This window comes from Tympanuchus pallidicinctus, unplaced genomic scaffold (genome assembly GCF_026119805.1).
Source record: "Tympanuchus pallidicinctus isolate F22 unplaced genomic scaffold, pur_lepc_1.0 scaffold10, whole genome shotgun sequence".
Classification (NCBI taxonomy): domain Eukaryota; kingdom Metazoa; phylum Chordata; class Aves; order Galliformes; family Phasianidae; genus Tympanuchus; species Tympanuchus pallidicinctus.
This window is the reverse complement of record NW_026294619.1, coordinates 4144441-4166405: the sequence shown is the minus strand read 5'-3', so window position 1 is coordinate 4166405 and position 21965 is coordinate 4144441. Positions and strand designations below refer to the sequence as shown.

The 21965-nt window shown below is 39.4% G+C and overlaps 1 protein-coding gene across 24 annotated transcripts in view; it reads right to left on the bottom strand.

Annotated features, from left to right (window-relative positions):
• Positions 1-21965, bottom strand: part of ZBTB20 (zinc finger and BTB domain containing 20) — a 466833-nt gene that overhangs the window by 231342 nt on the left and 213526 nt on the right. For 2 of the 24 annotated variants that reach the window (XR_008211405.1, XR_008211407.1), the window contains one exon: positions 1045-20678. The exons of the other annotated variants lie outside the window; for them this stretch is intronic. The gene's annotated coding sequence lies outside the window, so the exon portion shown is untranslated. Of the gene's footprint in view, positions 1-1044; positions 20679-21965 lie in introns of those variants that run through there. 24 annotated transcript variants of the gene reach the window in all.

Sequence of the window (21965 nt, the reverse complement as noted above, 5' to 3'; positions counted from 1 at the left end):
TAAAAATTTAACCAAGTTTTTCATATCGTTGTTGTTTCACTTTCTTAACTTATCTTGTGAAAGACATGTCTTAAGAAACCATGTTTTAGTAATATGAAGTCTAGTTATCGTGCCGTACTCAGCCAAACCAACCAGTGACAACTACAGATAGGAAAATGCTTTTCCAAAATGTATTTGCATCTTTTTGTTGCTGCCTTAAAAGTATGAGGTCTGATTATTCTGATATTAATGTGTAAAATCATCTTGTTAATCATCACACAGACACTTTTCAACTGTGTGTATGTTAAGAAATGAATAAATAACTGTAACAATGATGGCATTTTTCAAGTAATACCATTATTAAATGTCCCATACATGTATGTCTGATGATACTGGCCTTGCTTATAGGCCATTTTTAAGTGTGGAACACTAAATTTAAAAGAAAACTCACCTAGTACAGCAGTCAATCCTGGGACTCACACACAGGTATATCTCTCCTCTTTGTCGTGGAACTGAAGAGTGATTTGGGTTGGAAGGGACCTTGAAGACCACTCAGTTCCAAACCCGTGTCATGGGCAGGGACACCTCCCATTAGAGAAGGTTGCTCAAGGCCTTATCCAATCTGGCCTTGAGGAATTCCAGTGATAAGGAATCTGAAGGCGTTAAGTCACTGTCCGTAGTGCAAATTTAATCCTGTACTTTTATGCCTAGAAGGTTCTCTCTAGAACTTAAAAATATATCCTTAGTACAGCAAAATACTGCTGCAGTCAAAGTAAACAAATGAAAATAAACATACCAAACCACCACTACGCTCAGACAAGATAGAGTACATTTTTGCTATAATTATTGAGGCAAAAATCATTGAAAATCAGCGGTACCTATTTACAAAATAATTTAACACAGTGTCTGGGGTCTCATGGACAGGCTGAGCACACAAAGAAGATCATCACAGTACTCTTACGTTGCAAGAACAATTAGCCACAGCAACCATGGCTCAAGAACCTCATCTCTTTTCACATGAAAGGTAAAAATTTCAAGTTGACCATTATCATAAAACAATCCTGCTTGGACACGTCATGGTGATATTTATTACATGTGTACAGTTCAAAGGTGTTGGAAAATACAGTTAGACATCCTGATTTTTCAGAGCTGAACATCAACTACAAAATGGTCAGCTACATAGTGCTGTTTACACAGGAAGCAAAATGACTATCTGAGTTCTAGCATCTGAAAGCAAATATCTGTTAGTATTCCACACCTTTCTCTCCTTTGTCCAACATGCTTTGGGCTCATTCATTCACTTCATCAGTCTCTCTCACACACAATCTTCCTACCTCTTTTTTACTCTTGCACTCATCCAGTCTCTCCCTGTAGAAGCAGCTATCTATCTATTATTTTAGAACTGTAGAATAGCTTGGGTTGGAAGGAACTTTGAAGCCCACACAGTTCCAATCCCCTGCCATGGGCAGGGTTGCCACCCACCAGCTCAAGATGCCCAGAGACCCATCCAACTTGGCCTTGAATGCCTCCAGGGATGGGGCATCGACAGCCTCTCTGGGCAGCCTGTGCCATAGCCTCACTACCCTCTGAATAAAAAAACCTCTTTCCTTGGAAAAAAAACAGAATGATTTTATAGATTTTCATGTTCTCCCTTCTCTCTTGCCACCGCACCAGCTGGAAGCAGGGTCTTCTCCCCCAGCATGACCAATTTGTCTGCTTGCAGAGAGCTTCAGCAATGCCACAGTACCTGAAAGACTTCCCTGAAAGACAGTGGGCCCCAGTAAGGTGTGCACAGGACTGAAAGGCAGTTCCTTTCAGTTTGCATTTGACTGAGACCCTGATCAGGCAATACAGCTGCTAATTATAACATTGTCTAGTCCCTCACCTCTCCATGAACCAGTTTCCTCTCTTCCCCATGAAGACAGCTAGAAGTAGTGAAGCATATCCTTTGGGTCTGGAAGGAAGGCCTCCTTCATTAAATGCTACAAAAGTGTTTTGATATCCTCAGAAGCATGATGTTATTTAAGTGCTAATCATCCCAGACTACAGTAAGTCCAAAATGATTTCACTGGTAACCAAAAAGCTCCATTGTCACACATTACGTTGCCATTGCACAGAAAAATAATTAACAGCCTACATTTTGTGGTCCATTATTTGAACAGTCTTACTAGCTAGGGAATTATCCAGAATTCCCAAGTTTTCAATGGAGAAATTGGAAAACATTAAAAAGGTAGGCCAGGGAAAAGCTCTATGAAAAAAACTTGCACAAAGAATGAGAAAAGAGACCATTCCTTCTGAGCACTAAGACAAAGCTGCAGGTAAAAGTCAAAGTAATCTGATGTAATGAGCAATCTAAATGATAATTTAAGAAGGTAATCTAAGAGGAGTCCCAAAGTCTATCTAACTCAAGTATTCAGCAAACCATTCTTCAAAAGCCAGAAACCTTTTTAGAAGTTAGAAGTTTAGAAGTTACCAAGAACAGGACACACTGATCAAAACAGAAGATGAAACATTTGCTTGTATCATTTAATATTTCCAACAGAACATAAAACAAAATCTAATGTATATAGGAGGCACAGTAACAGATCAGGAGTTCACCACCTCTGCTTGTTTGGAATCGCTTCACCCCTTTGCCTCTCTGTACGCAGCCAACTTACAAGCTGAAGTTTAGCTAACACATACACTGTTCTCCATACGTAAAAGTCAGAGATGGAGTCAACATTGCTGTCTGACCTCAAGTGAAGCAAGTGGGACTGAAATTCTGCATCAGAGACCTCTGATTTGAATGCCCACCGGAGTTCAACCTGGATCAATTCCTTACCTGTCACAGCCCCCAGTTTCGGTTAGCTAATATTGAGCAAGCACTTTAATTACAAAAGTAAAACAAGACAAAGCTAACAGAAAACAAATAAACCAAGCCACTATCCCCACATTCAATAGCTTACTTCAGGCAACAGCAGTACAGAAGAAAACAAGCTAAAAAAGCATCAAACCTTTCAAAACCAAACACTTAGTTGGATGTAGGTGGCATCTGTTTTGTAAAGGCAGTGCAGGTATGTTAAGAGTCTGAATCCCAACATAAAACTCTTTGAGAAGCAGCAGTCTGGGAACAGGACCTTTGAAAGAGTCCTTCCTTACGCTACCAAATTGGATTTTCTTTCCAATTTCAAAGCTTGAGAAAGTCATCCTCCTCCTCTCTCTACTGTCTGCTCCCAAATCCAGCGCTGAAGGGCAGCCCTGCACCCAGTGTGCTCAGCTTCCAGCCGCTGTGGAATTTCTCATCCTGGCACCACATGCCCAGCTGTGCTCAAGGAAGTGGAAAATCTGACAGCGTTGTCTGAAAGACACAGCTTGGGATAATTGTTCCTTATAGTTTCTCTGTCAGGGAATATTATCATATTCCTCTCACAGGAAGGCAACTAAAGCTTTCATATTCCTCAGCTCCCAGCCACAGAGCTCCTCTTTGTCTTTAAAGTGGAAGTTAAATAAGTTGTGATGTGAAAAAAGGTTTTAAAGTCCTGTGCAGATTAAAGATGAATCTCCTTAACTCTCACCTGTTTTAATAATTTCTTCGTATGACATGAACTTGGGAAAAGGAGGAAAAAGGAACCAAACTCACCTACGTTTATGTAACATAGGATGAAAGTCCTTCATGTCTGTAAAACCCTCATTTTATAAATATGATAAGATTACCCTTGTTCTAACACAGGATGGAAAACCAGCACTACGCTACACTTTTATTGTGTACATCTTAAAAGAAACACAGAAAGAAAAGCTGTGTGCATTTTGCAGCCACGCATGCATGTGGCACACTCACAACAGATCCCTGTACAAGGAATCATTTTCCAGCACAGATACGTGCTTTCTACCTTCAGTTCAATGAATCCCATTCCTCAGATTAAGCCTTGGTTTCCATATCAAGTTCTTGGAAGGCCTCCGTCACCCCATCAGGGCTTTGCTTGACTTCCAGCACCTCTACCCCAGCCTCCCCAGGAGGCAGAAAGAACTGTGATGCCCCCATGGCTTCCCTGGGGGCCTCTGGAGAGCTGTGATGAAGCAAGGGAAAGAGCCAGGGCTTCTGTGCTTCAGGTTAGTACCTTGCAATTTAACTGTTTTCTGCCAAATGCAGGCTGCAAGGTTTTTGGTTTTTTTTACAGACACAGAACTGAAAAAAAAAGATCTCAGTAAAAATCCTACTCACTCCTGTGGGGCAAGGGCTGCATTTCTAATATTCCCTCTTGATTTGCCCCCCTATTCCACGCTTCCTCCACCCCTACCATTACAACAGTACCCCCATTAAGACAGTAATGTTGTATCTTTTTGTTTGCAAATCATCACCTTTTTTTGAGAATGCTAGCCAACACTTAAACATTAACTTCACTGGAGACAATCAAACCAAAAGTCATGATGGAAGGATGGTCTTTCAGCTGCTTCTTCCCACTTCTTTTGCTACAAGTAAAAGTGCTATTGTTATTCAGAGGAAAATAAACAATATTCCTACCTTACCCAGAGAACTTGAATGACAATTTCTCTGAGCAATTTTCCACCCTCGTATTTGCGCACGTTTCTGTAATGGCAAGCCTTGTGCTGATCTCATCTCAACACTTTTAGGTGAAAGCTTGTTAACAGAACAAATTAAGCTAGGGATTTTCAGGCCACCTTGGGCTGGTTCCAATCCAGGCCTGAACTCCCATCTTTACTGGAAATGGAGATTAGTCAAAATAAGAAGCCATTAATCAAAGCCAGTCCAGAATTATACAGGTACCTCAAGGTACCTTTGGCGATCCTGAAAACATGCCCTCATGAATTGCTGATGCCCAGGTGAACTAAGTGTCATTCTCACTTTTGAGTAAGAGAAAACAATATCTAGTCTTCACTTCTTTCAGTAGTACAAAGATGTGTTCTCTCAACTGTTTCTACATAGAAATAGGCCATGGTGGAGCTATTCACGTATCAGTATGTTTCTTCCAGGAATCAGGTGTGACGTGAGGTGATTAAGATACCTGAAAAATTGCAATAGTGCACTTAAAATGTAAGCACACAAGATCCATATGCATTTTATGGAATTATATATGCATGTAAAATTTATGCATACGTAACACATTTATCTTGTGCAATAGATGTTTTTTCTATATATTTTGCATGTTATGAATTTAAGGATATAAAGAAACATGAAGTAAATACAAATACATGCACACACAGAGAAAATTATGTGGGCCTTTCTAGCATGAAAAGGAAATTATTAAAAGTTGGATAAACAACAACTGAGGAAATGACAGGGGCAGCTGGAGAACCACACTGGGGGACAGAACTTCTAAGTGAATCCACACAAAAAAAAAGCCTCCCCTGACAATCCGTTGTTCTTCAAAGAGAATAATGATTCTAGAGATGAGTTTGCATTTGTCTTTGGATGTCACAATAAATGCTAAGAAAGCAACCGAATGAGAGTTATTATTTCCTCTGAGCAAAGAAGGATTTGGGTAGGCTGTCAGAACATCAGCACCGGCAGTCTGAGGGCAGACACAAAGCAACAGCTAGTAGGAGTCTGACCAGGGCTCTGAGAAAGGAGGATGAAAGAGGCCATGGGGCAAAGTGCACATCTAAGAACGGTAGATCTAAGAACCACAGCTGCAAGACAGCTGTTAAATCACAAGGGAAGGAGGAGCACTGTTTGAGGAAGAGATCACAGGAGGCATAATTCCTCTGATTCCACGCCCATCAGAACACAAAACTATATGAATCAGTCAAGAACATGCTCCGCTGAGGTCCAGACTACTTTGCTGGGATAATTCAGCTCTCTGGGGAGACTGAGGCTGTGTCCATGACCCCACCTCATCCACACACTCGGCACCTTCAGAAAGTGAGTACAGCAGGAAGCACTAGTAATTGCTTGGTGTTTGAGTATCCGCTGCAGTATTACGGGCCATCTAATGCCCTCTCTCTAAATGAGCATTCTGGGCAGAAAATAAGTCCAGTCCTACCTCTGAGAAACTAGATGCTTTTACAACTGGCTTGATTGAGCTCTTGGCCTGATGATGACTTTCACAGTCAGATATGCAATCTGCCCTCTGGCTCCTGGTTGGTTTGGACTCATTGCGTACACTCTAATACCCAACCGCAAGCGACGAAAAGGGATTCCTGTTTGACTTTGTAAGACAATATGCCACAGACAGTAGATAAGCCATACCTTTGCACCTGCCACTTCCACAGTAAATCCTTTCCACCACGTACTCTCCCTTGCAGTGTTACTCTATGGAAGAATACCTTTGTAAGAGACACAAGAAGTAATTTTTAAGCCACTGTATAGCAGCTAGGAAAAAAAACCAAAACACCACAAACTGGCAAAAGTAAGCAAGAATCCTGCAGGTCCACTTGGATGGGCTGCTTTGGAGTGTTAACATCACAATTCAGCAGGATCTGTTTAATTATTTGCTAACTTCTATGCTGTATCTGAATACCTATGTTTAATGAGAACGGTCTCAAATGGACCGTGGATGTATTACGAAAGCACAGAAACATTTTTAAAATCCACACCTTTGCCTTCCTTGCCATTCTTTCAAACTATACACAGGAAAATGCTTACAAGGTACACACTTCTTAGGCATAGTTTCCTGTATATATATTTTAAATGCAATGTCTTACACATACATACAGAAATATCAGAATACAGGTGAGGAGTCCACACAGACCTGAACTCCAAATTTTAGATGTGAACTATGTTATTTTCTTTTATGTTGGCTTTGTTCATTTCAGTTTGCATCATAAAGTGGGAAGAGGATAGAAGAAGAAGTTTAGGCTAAAGCTGAATGGAGGAAAACCCCAGAAGAGTGGTGGCTTTTTCTGCACATGAAGTTGCTAACAATTAAGGGGAATTCTGAATCACAGCTTAATTTGGCATTTTCAGAGCGAGGATTTCTTCCTTTCAAAGACTGAGCTATGTCTGCAGATTTCAAAGATTCAGGCACGCTATAAAAAACAAGAAAATGGAGCAATCACCAGAAGTGAGTCAAGTGCTTAAACTAGGACAAAGTAATAACTGGCAAGTAACTGGGACTTTCCCCGTTCTCTCACAATCCTATGGTAGACCTTTCCACTTTGTCTTTGGATTAATTTAGGAAAAAAAAAATTGAAAATTCAGAATGAGTATATGTTAATTCTTTTGTTCTAAGTAATAAGATGCAAAGAAACGTAGTCCTGGCAGGATACTAATTTCTGATGTCGTCAATTAAACAACTTCTCCTTGTTTGTTGAATGGAAAAATCTCTCAGAAAGTGTTTTTATCGAAGCAGCCAGATCCAAGTCCTGGATTATTAGGTTAAGCTTCATCAGCAGAGAGACCAATATAAATGCCTTTCATACCATCTACCTCGATGCCTTAACAAAAAAATACAGAAGAGAAAATACGTAGAACCCAAATTCCATGATTTTTAACTTGTATTCCTTTAATACAAAGCTGGGAACTCAGATTCTAAGAATATAAAATGAAAATGTGATTATTTTCTTTTTATCTTTCCTCAGAAACAAATGGAACACCCGAAACCACCCAGTCTTTCTACGGCTTGATTTTTTTTTACATTTCAAAATCAGAAAAAGTAGCTTTAAGTACGTGGAGTCACCAGCAAATCTGAATTCCACATCCTTTTGCTGTTCTGAAAAGTGCTTGTTATCGTACATTTGTTTTCACCTGATGGTTATTAGGAGGTTCTATGTAATTACCAAGGTTCTGATTTCCCTGTTTAAAAACAAATTAGGGTGTTGTACAGGGCCTTGGAATATTAGGAAGCAAATCCAACAGCTAATGATGGAGGGCAGTGCCTCGGTGAAGGCATTAGCAATCCATCTAGCCAATTAAAGAGTAACTTAGGCAGAGCCCAACACTATTTCTCAATTATGGTGGCTGCAACATCGAGACCTGGCAGTTACTGAAACAACACAGTCAATCTACATAGAGAAAAGCAGGGAAAATATGTAACCCCACAGAAGAGAGGAACGTGAAAACGCCTGAGATGCGCCTTGACTTACCAGCAAAAAGGAGAGCTGGACTGTAACGAAAACAAAACAGCTGAGACATGAAAGAAATACTAACAAAGCTTCCCTTCCTACAGATTCCTGATTGGAGCTTGCAAGCTCTACACAACATGAGAACAATTATCACAGCCCTCCTCTCCCAAAAGAAAGATAAAGTTCTCAGTGAGCAAAAGACAACGTGCTGTGACTGCTCAGGAGTAAGGCATGTGCTGGCCAGCCAGCTGTTCTTCCTAGGCTTGCTCCACTGATAAGTTCTGCTATTCTTTCCCTCAGCAGGGGCACTAATTTGAGTTTTTCCTCCTATCTTTCTCCATTTTGTAGAACATGAATTATCTTTCAAGTTCTTTTATGGCTGAAAACGGTCACTGTGCTCTAAAGTTACATATGGGTGGGACACAGAGGCAGAGCAATGGTCAGTCCCATAAACTCATATGAGATAACTTGGCAACTCCAGATATCTGGAGTGTTTGTGAAATCTGGAGGTGGATCTGAACTGTAGTGTAAGTGTATGCCTAGCAGAGAGACCAAAGCCGTGCTCTCTTCACTGCTACCATCCTAAACCTCCACAAAGTCTGACCATGCCATTTCCATGACTGCAGGCACAGACCAGTAGATTCTGCCAGTGGCAGAACTGGGACATGGACACCTTGTAAGAATTCATAACGTATTTAATATCACAGACCATTTAAAAGATTTTTTTCCTCTCGTCTTGCACCTTCAGAAACATCCAATGGCATTCAGATGTCAATAAAAGTATTTCTTCCTGTGCCTCCTCACATGAGAGAACTTTCTGCCTCCCATGTAAGAAGTTAACATACTCCATTCTTCCCACAGCCACTCTCCTGTGCCTGCTTCCATTCCCTTCTCCCACCTTCCAACAGCAAGAAGGAGCTAAAACATAGTGCTGCTTTCCAGCCGGTACCTTCCCACATGTACCACCTGTCCCCCCACACGAGTGACACTGCCCTCCCGCTGGATGCTTTCACATGTCTGTCCTCTGGAGCTAAAGAGATGGGAATGATTTTCCTCAACATGAAATGCTGGATGGAGAGTGTGGGTGGGAAATATGCAGTGTAATGGAACTGAAACCCCATAAGGGAAATCAACGCAGGCAGCTGCTGATACACTGTTTACTTGGATAAATCATCCATTTTCCCCCCGGGCAAGATGACTTGAGATATCACCTACCCAGGATGGCAAGTGCAAATATAAATAATAAATAAATCTACCCGAAGAAAAATATTCTAACTGTAATGGGCTTTGTAGAGTGCTAAGTTTCAGTTAAAGTTAATCCTTGCTGTCTTTCTGTGTCTCCAGCAGCAGAAACATCTGGTCGGTTTTAGATTCCCCTTGGATTCCCAACTTCAAAGGGAGTTATAAAGAATAACAAATACATGTACTGGCACTGAAAAAAAAAATTAGAGCAGCAGGAGAGAATGGTAAAATTGTCCTTATTTGACTGCTAGTGACAGGCGCCACAGGCAGAACTGTGAGAAAAAATCTTAACGACTCAGGCAAATAAGATTTCCTTTTTTTTTTAAATGACTGGCTCTCTCTATTAATGACGCAGAAAATCTATGGGATCTGCCCCATAATGGCAAGAAGCTCATGTGCCAAGGAATATGCACGCAAGTGTATGTAGTAAACAGATTTCAAATTAGATATGTACTGAATTAATAGGCAGGAAAGTAGGAACTAAGTTTTGTTCCCAGCCCTTTAACTGAGAGTTCTTTGTGTATGTTGGTTAACTTACAGAGGCTCTTTAAAGTCAACAGGACATGCTGAAGCATAGGCAAAAACAATGACTGCCACATGCACTTGCCAGTACCTATTCCAAACCTCTTGGGAACAGAGGTAGGGAAGCAAACACAGTAACACAGGCCTGCAGTGTGGCACCTTTCTTCTACTACATGATGGCTGGAAAGTGAACAGGTGCCACGCTGCCTTTCCAAACACAGCACCACCTGCAGCAGCTTCTAACATGTTCCTGCTTACATGTGCACTGAGCTTCATTCTGGTCTTCTAAGCCAATGCACTCATGGAGCATCCTGTTCCCCATCTCACTCATGCAGCACTAAGCCTGCTCTAACCTTTTTGTTTGTTTGTTCTTTCCACCATTTCAATCATAGGGTTAATAATCTAAATGTAATGTGAAGGATGCATGAGAAATCATAGAATTGAATCATAGAATCATAGAGGGGCTTGTGTTGGAAGGGACCTCAAGGATCATCAAGCTCCTTCACCTTGCAACAGTGAACTTGTATGAAATCTCCCATATGCTAAATGTCAACTTTTGTTGTATGAATGCTAAACTTGTTAGCCTCTTTCATCAAAATTAAAGACTACTACTAAATTAACAAGATAGATGCCAGAGAGCAAAACTGCAGAACAGGCTTTTGCTAAGTAGCATTAAAACCACAGCCATCTCTCTTCCACCTTCACTGACAGAGAGTCCATAGAATACAAATGTTGAAGGTAGCCATCAAATAAATTCCGGTGATTCCTGAACCAAAGAGACTGATCAACTTGTGGATATTTGATTGGATAATAATGCTATATTTGGCAACCAAATTACTTTTTGACAATAATTCATTCAGCTCTATTGCTGAATTTGCAAACGTGACTTTGTTCATGACCTTATTTTATCTTATTATACCATGAGGTAAGCAGCTCCCCATTGTTTCAGCTTCAAAGATATTTCACAATCTCTTATGTGCCCCACATAATAGCAAATCTGAATCAAGATTTCTCCATAAATATGGCAGTTTCACATTTATATTGAATGTTAAAGCATAAGAATCCTAAATTCTCATACAAAAGAGTGAATGAAGGACTTCTCCTTATGAAGGACCCTAATCCTAAATTGATTTCATGCTGAATAGTAGAAGGCTATGGAAACGAAGACGCTTTACAAACTGCTATAGAAGAAAGAATTTGAGAACATACTGTACAATTTGTTGTCTGTGACACAGAAATCAGCCATTTTTCATACTATAGTGATACAAAACAGTTGGATCTGAAAAGGGAATCCAAAATGAACTTGAGTTACACAGCAGAGACAGGTTAAATCGATTCCACGTTTTCTGGACTGCTAATTGCTTTGTGGGAGCCATACTGGGAAAAACTCATCTCTCTTGCCTAGGAACTACCACTGGAAGCAATGCTATAAGAAATAGAATCTCTAGTGACATCAGATTGTCTAAAAGACTGTACAAACCTAAAGATTTGATTCTGAAAGGAAGCCTGTCTTCTTAGGAAGGCTTTGGTAACAGTGTTGGCAACATCCTCCAGTTGGGAACTCTTTTAGATTAATGCTTACAATCTCAATTGTCCAGAAAAAGCATGCCTCTAGACAGGATGGAAAGAGTATGGGAGCACATGAGGAAATCTCCAAACTCACACTGCAAGAGAGGATTTATTCAAGTGACTAAACCTCCTTGTCCATACCCCTAAGTATTCTGTCCTGTACACCACAGAAACGACTGACTTTCTGAAGACAGACTGGCAAGTAAATAGCAGGCTAGAAGAGAAGGCTTAGAGAGATGTGTCAGTATTCAGCTATCACAGTGGGGGAAAGAAAAGGCACTGAAAAAGAAGGGGAGGCAGAATAGCTTTCTCTCTACATCTGTTACAAGTTTTTAATGATACAGATCTTTCCAGTTAAATCATACCTCTGAGTCTGGTGTGTTATTTATTAAAGAGAGCAGCACAACAAAGGGACATGGACCATCAATCCTAGGACAACAGCTAACAAACACTTCAGTTGCATCCCAGGATTTCACCAAGTATCTTTACAAATATTTCTTTATATCCTGTTTATAGCACAGTATGTTCTTCTGTGACTAAAGCTGGTAGACCAGATCCTGCACGGTCTAACAGTTTCTTGTGTACGTTTCCTGTCCTCTTACATGTCTGTAAGCACCAAGGTGCTGTGCAGAAGTTGAATGTAACCATTATAAGGGAACTCCTGGACAACTCTCAGCACGTATATATAAGTTTGCAAAGCATTAATGGCATGTTAAGCTAAAAAGAGCCATCCCAAAAACATTAATCAGCTAAGCAAGACCTGCAGATGCTTTCTGTTTGCTTGGGATATTTTACTGCTTACATTCTTATCTTTTGGATATGCAATGCTCTACTAGCATGCAGGAAATATTGAGAGCATGTCTGCAACATAAACTTAAAAAAAATAAATATGGATCTTTGGAGTGGTGGAGCTTTTGTTTTTACACTTTTAAAAGCCTTTACACTCAATATACCAGCTCTTCATGCCCAAGACCAGTGCAAAACATACTCTAGAGGCTAAATCAGCTTTCTTAACACTAAATTCAGTGCTTACCGATACAGCATGTTATATGCTTTGTTGCATTAAAAAATAGCCAATGATTACAGGAGACAGCTGTTAGTCAAAGCACATATTCTTGCCTATCTTGTCACTGGTTGGTGACTGAGAAATACTGAACAAACTACACTGCTGTCCTTAGAACACATATTTATTTAAAAGCAGGTGTTCTGTGCTGTTTATCTTGCTCCACAGCTTCTGCTCTGAATAGTCTTTCTTGTATTCCCACAGTTCTGTAAGACAAAATATCCCTTAACAGGTCCAAAAAACAGAAACAAAACTTCAAGAACAGGATATTGTATCTAGCCAAATTTAAAGAAGCCACACCAGAATAACTGAGGTACTGTGTGAGCGTGCTAGTATGCCTGCCCTCGTTCAGAGAACAGCAGTGCTCACAATGTTGTGACAAGGTCAGGTGCTTCACATTCCATGTGCAATAGTCTTTCCAGCAACAGAGCAATCCCTGAATATGTGCTTCACTTTCAATCGTTACCCTCAGCCCTAAGCTCAGTCAAAAATATCCCCTTTAAACTCATGTTGTTCTTTTGTAGAGTGCTCCCACTGAGCTGGATTTAGGCTCAGAATTTCAGATTAGTCAAAACCGTAACTCAGTGGAATAGGCTGCCGAGGCACATCACATATTGTGGCACTGGTCAAGAACTGTCGTGTTTAAGTATGCTGATTTTACATGAGAAAGTGAAATGTAGAGGAAAACACATGGATTTTGCAAGCAATTTTACCAAGTTCAGAGTTTGAAAACTTTGGTCCACAGCCACTCAACAGAGAAGGAAGCCAGTAGAGCTGAAAAGGTAATAAAAGCTTCCCAGTTCACGGACTGAAAGACAATATATTTCCAAGGGGGATCTACATATAATTGAAGGGACATTTCTGATCAACTGTTGCAGGGAGAGCAAGTCACGTAACAGAATCTCACATAATCCGTGAGATTGTCATCGTAATGTTATGAACATCCCTAGAAAGTCAAATCAACAATAAAAACATCTCAAGAATAGGAGGTGCACTTCATTGAAGTTCATTGCTCCAAGTGACATCAATGCATGACCTCTGTGAAGACTAAGGCTCCTCATACATTTAAAAAACTTTACTGTCTTGATAGAATGAGAGATTTTGTAGATTTTTTCTTTAAACAGGTTTAACGGAGTTCTGGTGAATTACTCCTCTAAGCACAATCCAATATTTCTGCTTTACACGATAGCTACAGACTTTGAAATTTGCCTTTCTTTCAGAGTTGAATTAAACAGTGTACTTTAAAATTGCCCATGAAACAAAATAAAAAAAAAAATCATATCAATCAATTGAATGTTTTGTTTTGACAAAATAATTTTGTTTTGATTGTTGCTTTCAGTTTTGATTTAAATTTTATATTAGAACATAGAATACATTTTTGAAAGAAAAGTTTGAAACAAGCATTTCTGTTTCACTAACGCAAAAAAGCTTTATCTGGAAATATAGATAATGAAAATAAATTGAGTCCTGGAAGTATTCATTTCTTTCTTCCTTACTTACTTTTTGCTTTTGTTTTTAATTTACGAACAAGCATACAAGTATTTTCCTTAGAAGAGAATTCCATCAGATATTTTTAACTGATTCTAACCCTGTCCTTCAGTGCTCTTTAATGCACCTCAGAAGCTTGTAATAACTTTAAAATTCTATCAGCATATCAGTGACAATCTAACTATTATTAATAATCTAGCTTGTATATTGTTCTTGTCTACTCTTAGACCAGCAGGGCTTACTGATGTATGAAAAGCAAGAGGCTTTCTCAGACAATCATTTATGTAACTGCTAGCACAAATCTTGTTAGGTCAAGTACCCTTAATTACTATTGCCATTTGGGAAAATATCAAAACCAGTTCTGACCAGGATTAAGAGGCACATACAGTCACAGAGAGTTCTACAGAAGAATTGCGAGTGAGAAGTAAGGATAATGTTAGTTGTTTCTGGTCTGCTCTTGTATCTTTAAATTTGATGTATAGAGAAATACAAGAATAATTGAAATTAAGATGATCTTTAGTACCCAGGAATTCCTTTTTCTTCAGCCACTACAATTCTTGCTCACTGCTCATGCATTTACAAATGAATAAAAAGCAAAATACCACAGAGGGTGCAAGGTTGATTGAAGCTGCAAGATAAATCGTGGCCTACAGCAGGAGGAATTCAGGGATTTCCCCTCAACCAGGCAGCAGCAAGAACCCCAACATATAAAGCAGTCCCTTAGGAAGATGAGAAGAGAGCTCAAGTACAGCTTGGCCTGAAATGATGACATCGTTCTCAGTGATTGGAAACCCCTGGATATTTTTCAGTGTTGAGATGCTTTTGAGAAGTGGTTGCCCCCTGTGCTGTTTGGTGAACGGCTTTTGTAACATGAACAGAATCTCATTAAGAACCAAATAATTTGTTTTCTATAAAGTTTATTGCTAAATGCAGTGCTTGGAGCAGAAATCCAAGGATTCAAACAACTGTACTACTTAGTCCCCCATGAAAGCAGTTCTGACTTGAACTTGAACCCACCTCCTGGAATACTGATGTCACTTTGCAAAGCAAAGATAGGGAAACTCTTGGGGAGAACTTTTGGGATTACCTCTCCTGTGTTTTTTTATTTCAAGTATTAGATCTGGAGAGTGCTACATGGGAAGAGAGTAGCAAAGGGGCAAAACAGAGAGACTGTAGGTCTTTTCAAACAGGTCATTACCATATGAGAGAAATACAAAGGCTTGCTCAACTGCCTGAGCTACAATTACTTCTGTCACATCTCTAACAGAGCTTTCCCTGCCCCACATCAAGCGGACTATTGAATGTACCTCCAGCACACTGGGTCCACGGGCTGACAGCTTCCACAGTCTGAAATGAATTGAGCAAACTCTCCTTCATCCTGCACGTTTCTTCAGCTCAAGCTGCCTGTAACCCCTTCCTAGCAGCAACATTTCAGAGCCTTGCTGCCCCGCTTCAGGAATACGACTGACTCGCTCACTCTTCACCTCCGCAAAACAAAACCACAAATTTTAGAGACCAGAGAAAACACAAAATACCCATAAACAACTTCATCCTTCAGCATCTTCAGCGCTGGTCCTTGGGCTTAGGTCAACATTATGGTAAAAAAACTTCAATTTCCTATATAAATTGCCTTTCCAAAATGAGGGACTCTCACTTTCCTATTATCAGCTTCTCTTTTCCTTAGTTGATTTTAAAGATACAAGGACAAAGGAAAAAAGGAAAAAAGAAGAAAAAAAAGCTCCCTCTTCTAATCATATCTCTTCCCTCTCATCTCTCAGCTTCCTCTGTATCTCACTTCAAGCCTCAGAGGCTTCAATGTTTTTAAGACCCTGTGTTAATACCTGATCTCTTTGTTCTTCTTTTTTTTTCTTCTTTTCTTTTTCAAAATACTCCAGCCCCCAAAAGTGAATTTGGAGAAAACTGGCTTTCTCTAGTTACCCCATTGTTCTTCTCAGGCAAGATCTATTTCAGATGTTTCTATTTCAAATATTTAATGACAGACCTATTCATACAGTGATATGCCAACACCACTCCTCTGTCTCTTTGGCATGATGTAGAGCACAGAAAAAGACTGTCACAAAATAAAAGCATTCAGTTAGTCAATAAAACCAAGTTGAAACTTATAAACAGTATGTAGCAGATTCCATACATCACTACAAATTCCATAAGTAAAAGTCTGAGAAATAACAGTTTCAAGGGAAAGCCCACAGGACAATCACATCCACTTAACATTATCAAAGTGTTTTCTCACTGGCTTCCTTTCCAGAAGGACTTCAGCAGAAGCCAAAGACAGTAGAGTTAACTGACATTTGGGGTCTTGTCTTCACTGCAATGCCACTTGAAAATAGAATGCTCATCTTGCATGCAGTGTGACTCCCACCCACAAATAGGAATCTCTTGCTCAAATTAAGTGCTACTTCAAACTGACCCTTCATCCTAAAAAAATATTAGAAATGGCAGCGCATGCTTTGTAGTTGCTGGTATTAGCTTGCAGTGGGAACTCAGGAGTTCTCTTGTTAGAAGTTCGAAGAGCCAATTTAAGGTCATGTCTTGCATCTGGGATCTAGTCTGAAAATTTCACATGCAATCCTTTTGCCCTGTGATCTACATTAAGCTCATGGAGATAGCACATGATACTATGATAGCACATGATACTGGCACTAATGACCTGCTTCTCTTCTCAGTTTCTACGGTGTCTTGCTGACAAAAAGGTACCCCTTATTTGCAGAAGAGAACTAATGCCTACAGATCAATTTAAGACACAGAAGTCTGGCACATAACACTCCTATGATAAACTATTAAACACATGTAAAACTGTGCTGATTTTAAGCATTTTTACTCACTACTTCTGTCTAGCTGTGAATGAAGGGGGCTTTTTGCAAGTACCTTAAACTGTCTGTGAAATGCAGCCCATTTGCACACATAGCCAACTTTCACACAAACACTGCACAATCAAATATCAGCTCCATGCAAACCTCAAAGATTATATACGTAGACAAAAGAATTTTAAGGCACAGTGTGGTGCGTAAAAGCAGGCTAAGGTATTCATATAGATACAGCCTTTGTGGTGAATCCAATCTCTTGCAACTTGACCATTATCTACAGAAATTCTCTCATCATTTAACAAGCTGCCAGAGACAAGTAAGCTTGAATATGGACAACTAATAGAAAACACCACAAAAGTTGCCATATTGTCATCTGAACATCTCATGCTCCAGTTTATTTACATCCTCCAGTGCTATAACCCCAGCTGGCAGTTTTGATTAGTAGTGAATGTGCTCACACAACAAACTGGCCTTCTCCTTCTTGGGAATGAGAGATCTCTTCCACAGATGACTGCAGAATGTGAAGACACAGATATGGGGGGCACTGGGCATGCAGTTTTCTCGTATCACATATCTGAAAAACTACCATCACAGTCTGGCTCACAAGGGGATTTGGCAGCAACACAGACTATTTTGACTATCTGGAGGACTCTTCCCCACTGACAGGGAAGTAAGGATATAGCCATCACAGAAGCTTATAGCACAGCATAAAGTAATGTTATTTAGATGTGAATATAAAGTTGCCGACCACAAGGCCAGCTGCAAGGGCTGTCTTTTGCTAATGTGTTTTAAGCCAAAGCACGGGATAACACAGCAAGCACCATTAGAGCATGCATATCTTCTCTTTACGTTACTGTACAAGGGCAACTTCACCCACTCTGTAGCCGTTAGCAAATGTGTCTCTGTAAAACTACAAGTGTAGCAGGGTTTTAACAGCCTTTTTCCGCTAACAGCTCTGGGATTTTTCCTTTCTTGGCTGTAACCAGTCGCAACCAGTTGTGAATAAGTCGTTATCCCTCTGTGCGACTCGCAGCAACTAAAAGAAACCAGTGTCATTATGCAAGTTAAAAAAAAAAAAAAAAAGTTTTGTTTTATGGTTAATTATCCATGGTCTATTTACAAAATAAATCAACCCATTGTGCACCACCAGGATTTGTGGCCTCATTTGAACTTTGCTTTTCATTAATCACTTTAAAAATACATGCAAACTACATTTTCCTTCTTTTTTTTTTTCTTCTTTTTTTGGTTTATTACTTGCATCTGGATATAAATTGTACAAATGGCGAGAGAACAAAGTATGGATTATTCAACCTTAGTTTCATGACTTACATGATCTCAATCTTGTCTTTCTCCATGTGCTTAAACAGATGCACAGTCCAAAAATTCCAGCGTTCTATAAGAAATGCAATCGCTTTGACTTATTTCAAATTAAAAAAAAAAAAAAAAAAAAGATTTTTTGAAAAGCTTCCCTTAAGAAACAGAAAGATGGGCAAATATTTACAAATCTATTTAAGCTATTATAAGAGGGAAATAGAATTACTCATGTCTATACCTAAGTAATACACAAATGTTTGTGAGCTCTGAGTGCAAGTCTATTTTGTTTAGACAAAACCTACTTGCAGACAGGCTAGAAAAGGCAGAAAATGGATATCTGATTTTTATAGAGCTTACAATTTATAAAAGAAACCAGAAATATTCTTTCTGAAAATGTTTTAATTATATGGGATGTTTAGATTTTGTCCACATGTGATGACAGAAAACTGCTGAATTTATGAAATCTGGCCAATTGAAAGACGAAGGACATTTTTAGCTGCTTTCTTAAAAACTAACTTTATTAACACTTATTTCACTCCAGCAGAGAGTAAAACATGCATTTGCATAAAGCTGGAATTCCCCTCAGCTTCAACTAAGAAAGCTTGAGGTAGGTATTTGTTTCGACTATGGATTCTTCAAGTAAGACAAAAGAAGAAAGGATGACAAATAACTAAAACAATATAACCATATTTAACACTAACATGTCAAAATCCACCCCCTCCTTTTTTTGGTTTTGTTTGTTTTTCATTCGCAGCCATCCTCGGGAGTTCTTTCCCTTTGCTATGAGGAACAGAAAGTCACAGTTCCCCATGTAATCACTACAGAAATGCTATGGAAAAAGCTGTGCTGTCAGTAGGTCAAAAATGTCGTTCTGCTGCACTCAAGAATTAAACTCCAACGTTTTACTTCAAAGGTTCCGAGCTGGATGCAACTATAAAGATGACTGAACAAAGCCAACAGATATTTTTTTTAGAAACTGAGATGAAGAATTGAAGCTAAGACGTTAGATCATTAATACTACATATTATTACTAACAGGAGCTAAGGAAGGCAATTTCTGCTTGCCCGTTGGTGTGAAATCACAGACATTTGAAAAGTTAAAGGAATACAGTGCCTCCTCCTCCACTTTGCAGATAGCTGGGCTGCTCTAACTTCCATTTCCAACAGCAAATCAGCTCCTACTTAAATGAAAGTAACAAATTTAAAGCTGCCTCCACCTGACTGCAAAGTGCTGCAACCAGGCTGGAAGAGGAACGGAGAAGTCTTCAAAAAAAATAAAAGCCTTTTTCAGCAACTCCAAATATGAACGCCTGCCCTTGCAGCAGCGAGCTGTGGCCCTACAGCCGCTTTCCATTATAAATGCTAAATTGGGAAATGTTTAACATTCTTTGTTTAATCTTTGCAGTATAAAGAAAAAGCAGCTGATTCTCAGAAACGGCCGAACAACCATCATGGACCTGCCCCTCCCTTTCTCCAAGCAGAACAGACCATTTCCAGCCTCAGCTGCCATTGACTCTTTGTAAGCCAAAAAGAAATATCCCAGAAGACGAGGGTGAAGCTTTGTGATCTTTTTCTAAAGTGATGAAAGGAGCACAAGGCTATCAGGATATTGAATAGAGCCTTTAAGCAAAAAAAAAAAAAAAAAAAAAAGAAAAAAGTTTAAGAAGTATATGGAGCCAAATCTAGGGGCAGAGATGTTTCTTGCACCATTTTCTATTAACATCGTTCCACAAAATCTTTCCATGAAAGACATTTTTATTTGTTTTGATTGCAAAACTTACCAAGTTTGTTTTGCTCTTGTTCGCAATACAGTTAATGTACTGAGTCCATCTAACCCAAATAAATAACAGATAAATCAGCAAAACCTTTGGGGCAAAATATCCTCTCTCTCCCCCCTACACTGATGAACTCTTGGTGCATCTCGTCCCTGCAAGAACTTCTCTAGACAGCTGAGAGTCATGTCTTAAAGAATGCTTTTAAAGCTTCCTAATCTGAAAGGTAAAAAGACTTTTGCCATGATTCCCACCCTAGACACTAGCAGAAAATGACTGCTAGGGATGAAAGGATGAAATGAGGATTTATACCTTTTCCAAACTGAGTATGATACATTGCATGGTCCATTCTCTCACTGGGCTAGCTTTGAACAGGCATTAAGTTCTAACAGAACACACTGTGTTTCGTAACGAGGAAAATCATAGAACCATAGAATCACAGTATGGGTTGGAAGGGAATTAAAAATCACCTAGTTCCAATTCTCTACTGTGGGCAGGGACACATTCAACTTGATCAGGGCCCCATCCAACATGGCCCTGAACAGCTCCACATCCACAGATTCCACTGGCAGTCTATGCGAGAGCCTCAGCACTCTCTGAGTAAAGAATTTACTCCTAATATCTCATCTAAAATATTAACAACTGTTCCGAGGAGAGAGCAAGGAGCATCCATGTGTCCACCTCCCCAAAGAGTCTCTGCCACAGGCGCTGTGCCCATGCTGAGAACCTCTCCACATTGCTGGACTTCAACAATTGCTCCCTGCAGGTGTCACGGACCACCTGCCTGAACCAGGTTTAACAGCAAAACAAGCATACAGAGGTTTTGTGATGGGAGAAAAGAATCTGATGCATTTGTGACAGCCACCTTGCAAGTATTCTTTCTGGCATCATCTCTGAGGGACTCCTGTAAGTAAAATGAAACAAAACAAAACAAAACATGACGGTATTGACGGTATTCGCAGGGAATTGTTGACAGTGTAGGACACAAACTGTAATAAATCTAAACTGAAGAGTCAGACGTGCCCCCCCCCAAAAATCTATTTTGAAGAACAAGAAGGGGTTAACCTTGCAAAAAAAAAAAAAAAATTGCAAAAGAAAAAAAGAGGTTGTAGTTAAGTCAGGACATTGTTGGATATAGCAAAAACATATTAGCTTTTTTTTCCCAATATACTCAACACCAAGCATGTGTCAGGGAATAAAAATAATGAAAACTCAAAATAAATTTAATGTAGAGCTCTTGTTGTTGTTGCTGCTGTTTTTAACTCCATTGTTCTCATGTTTAACCTTTTCTCTAAAATAACAACCTTGGTTTTAAGAAAGGTAAGGCACAGATCTATATAGTGGTAGGACTCAAACAGCTTAGATATAAATACTACAGTTTTCTTAAGTTATGAAATGAAATCCTGTTTGGTAAAACTGAATATTAGCATCCTATTCCACAAGCTGCATGAACCATCACTTTTGCCTATTCTGTCTACGAATTTGTGGAAGCAGACTTTTCCTACATGGGTTGAATGCCTAAAGTCTGGTCAATTCAAGGCACCCTCTCCCCTACAAATATAAATCTAATTTTGTATTTTGCAGAAAACAGAGTTCCACAATTCTGGTTGCTATTCTATTGCACATAAATAACTAAACTTTTAGCAGCAGGTATTGCCATGGTTTTTCATCTTGTTTAATTAGTGATTACTCAGAAAATAATTAAGTATGCATTGGACCATTCAGAAAGAATAGTGCCTTGTTACAAGTACGTGTAAGCCTACAAATTGAAGCTGGGAACTTGAGACTTGGGAAGCCAGAAAGAATCTAGTGGTATAAAAAGAAATTTCTTGATAATTGAAAAGCATGAAAACGCCTTTAAGAGTGAATTCTACTTGTCTACCACTAAAAGTTTTCATGTTTTGTAAACTGTTTCAAATAAGTCTTCCACTGTAATTAGGGCAGACAAAAAAACTTACAGAATAAGCCTCTGAGAAGAATGGCAGAAAGCAATTTTCTTTCAAAGACATAAGACCATTCTTCTGATTAAGTTATACACTGAAATCATACTCATCACATACATACCTTCTAAGCATTTTATAAAGGGTTGAAAGCTATTAGGGACACCTGGATGAAGGATTGTCAAGATAAGGCGGGTTAGTCACCTCCACTTTATACAACCATGTCATAAAATGCAACTGACAAGTTGATT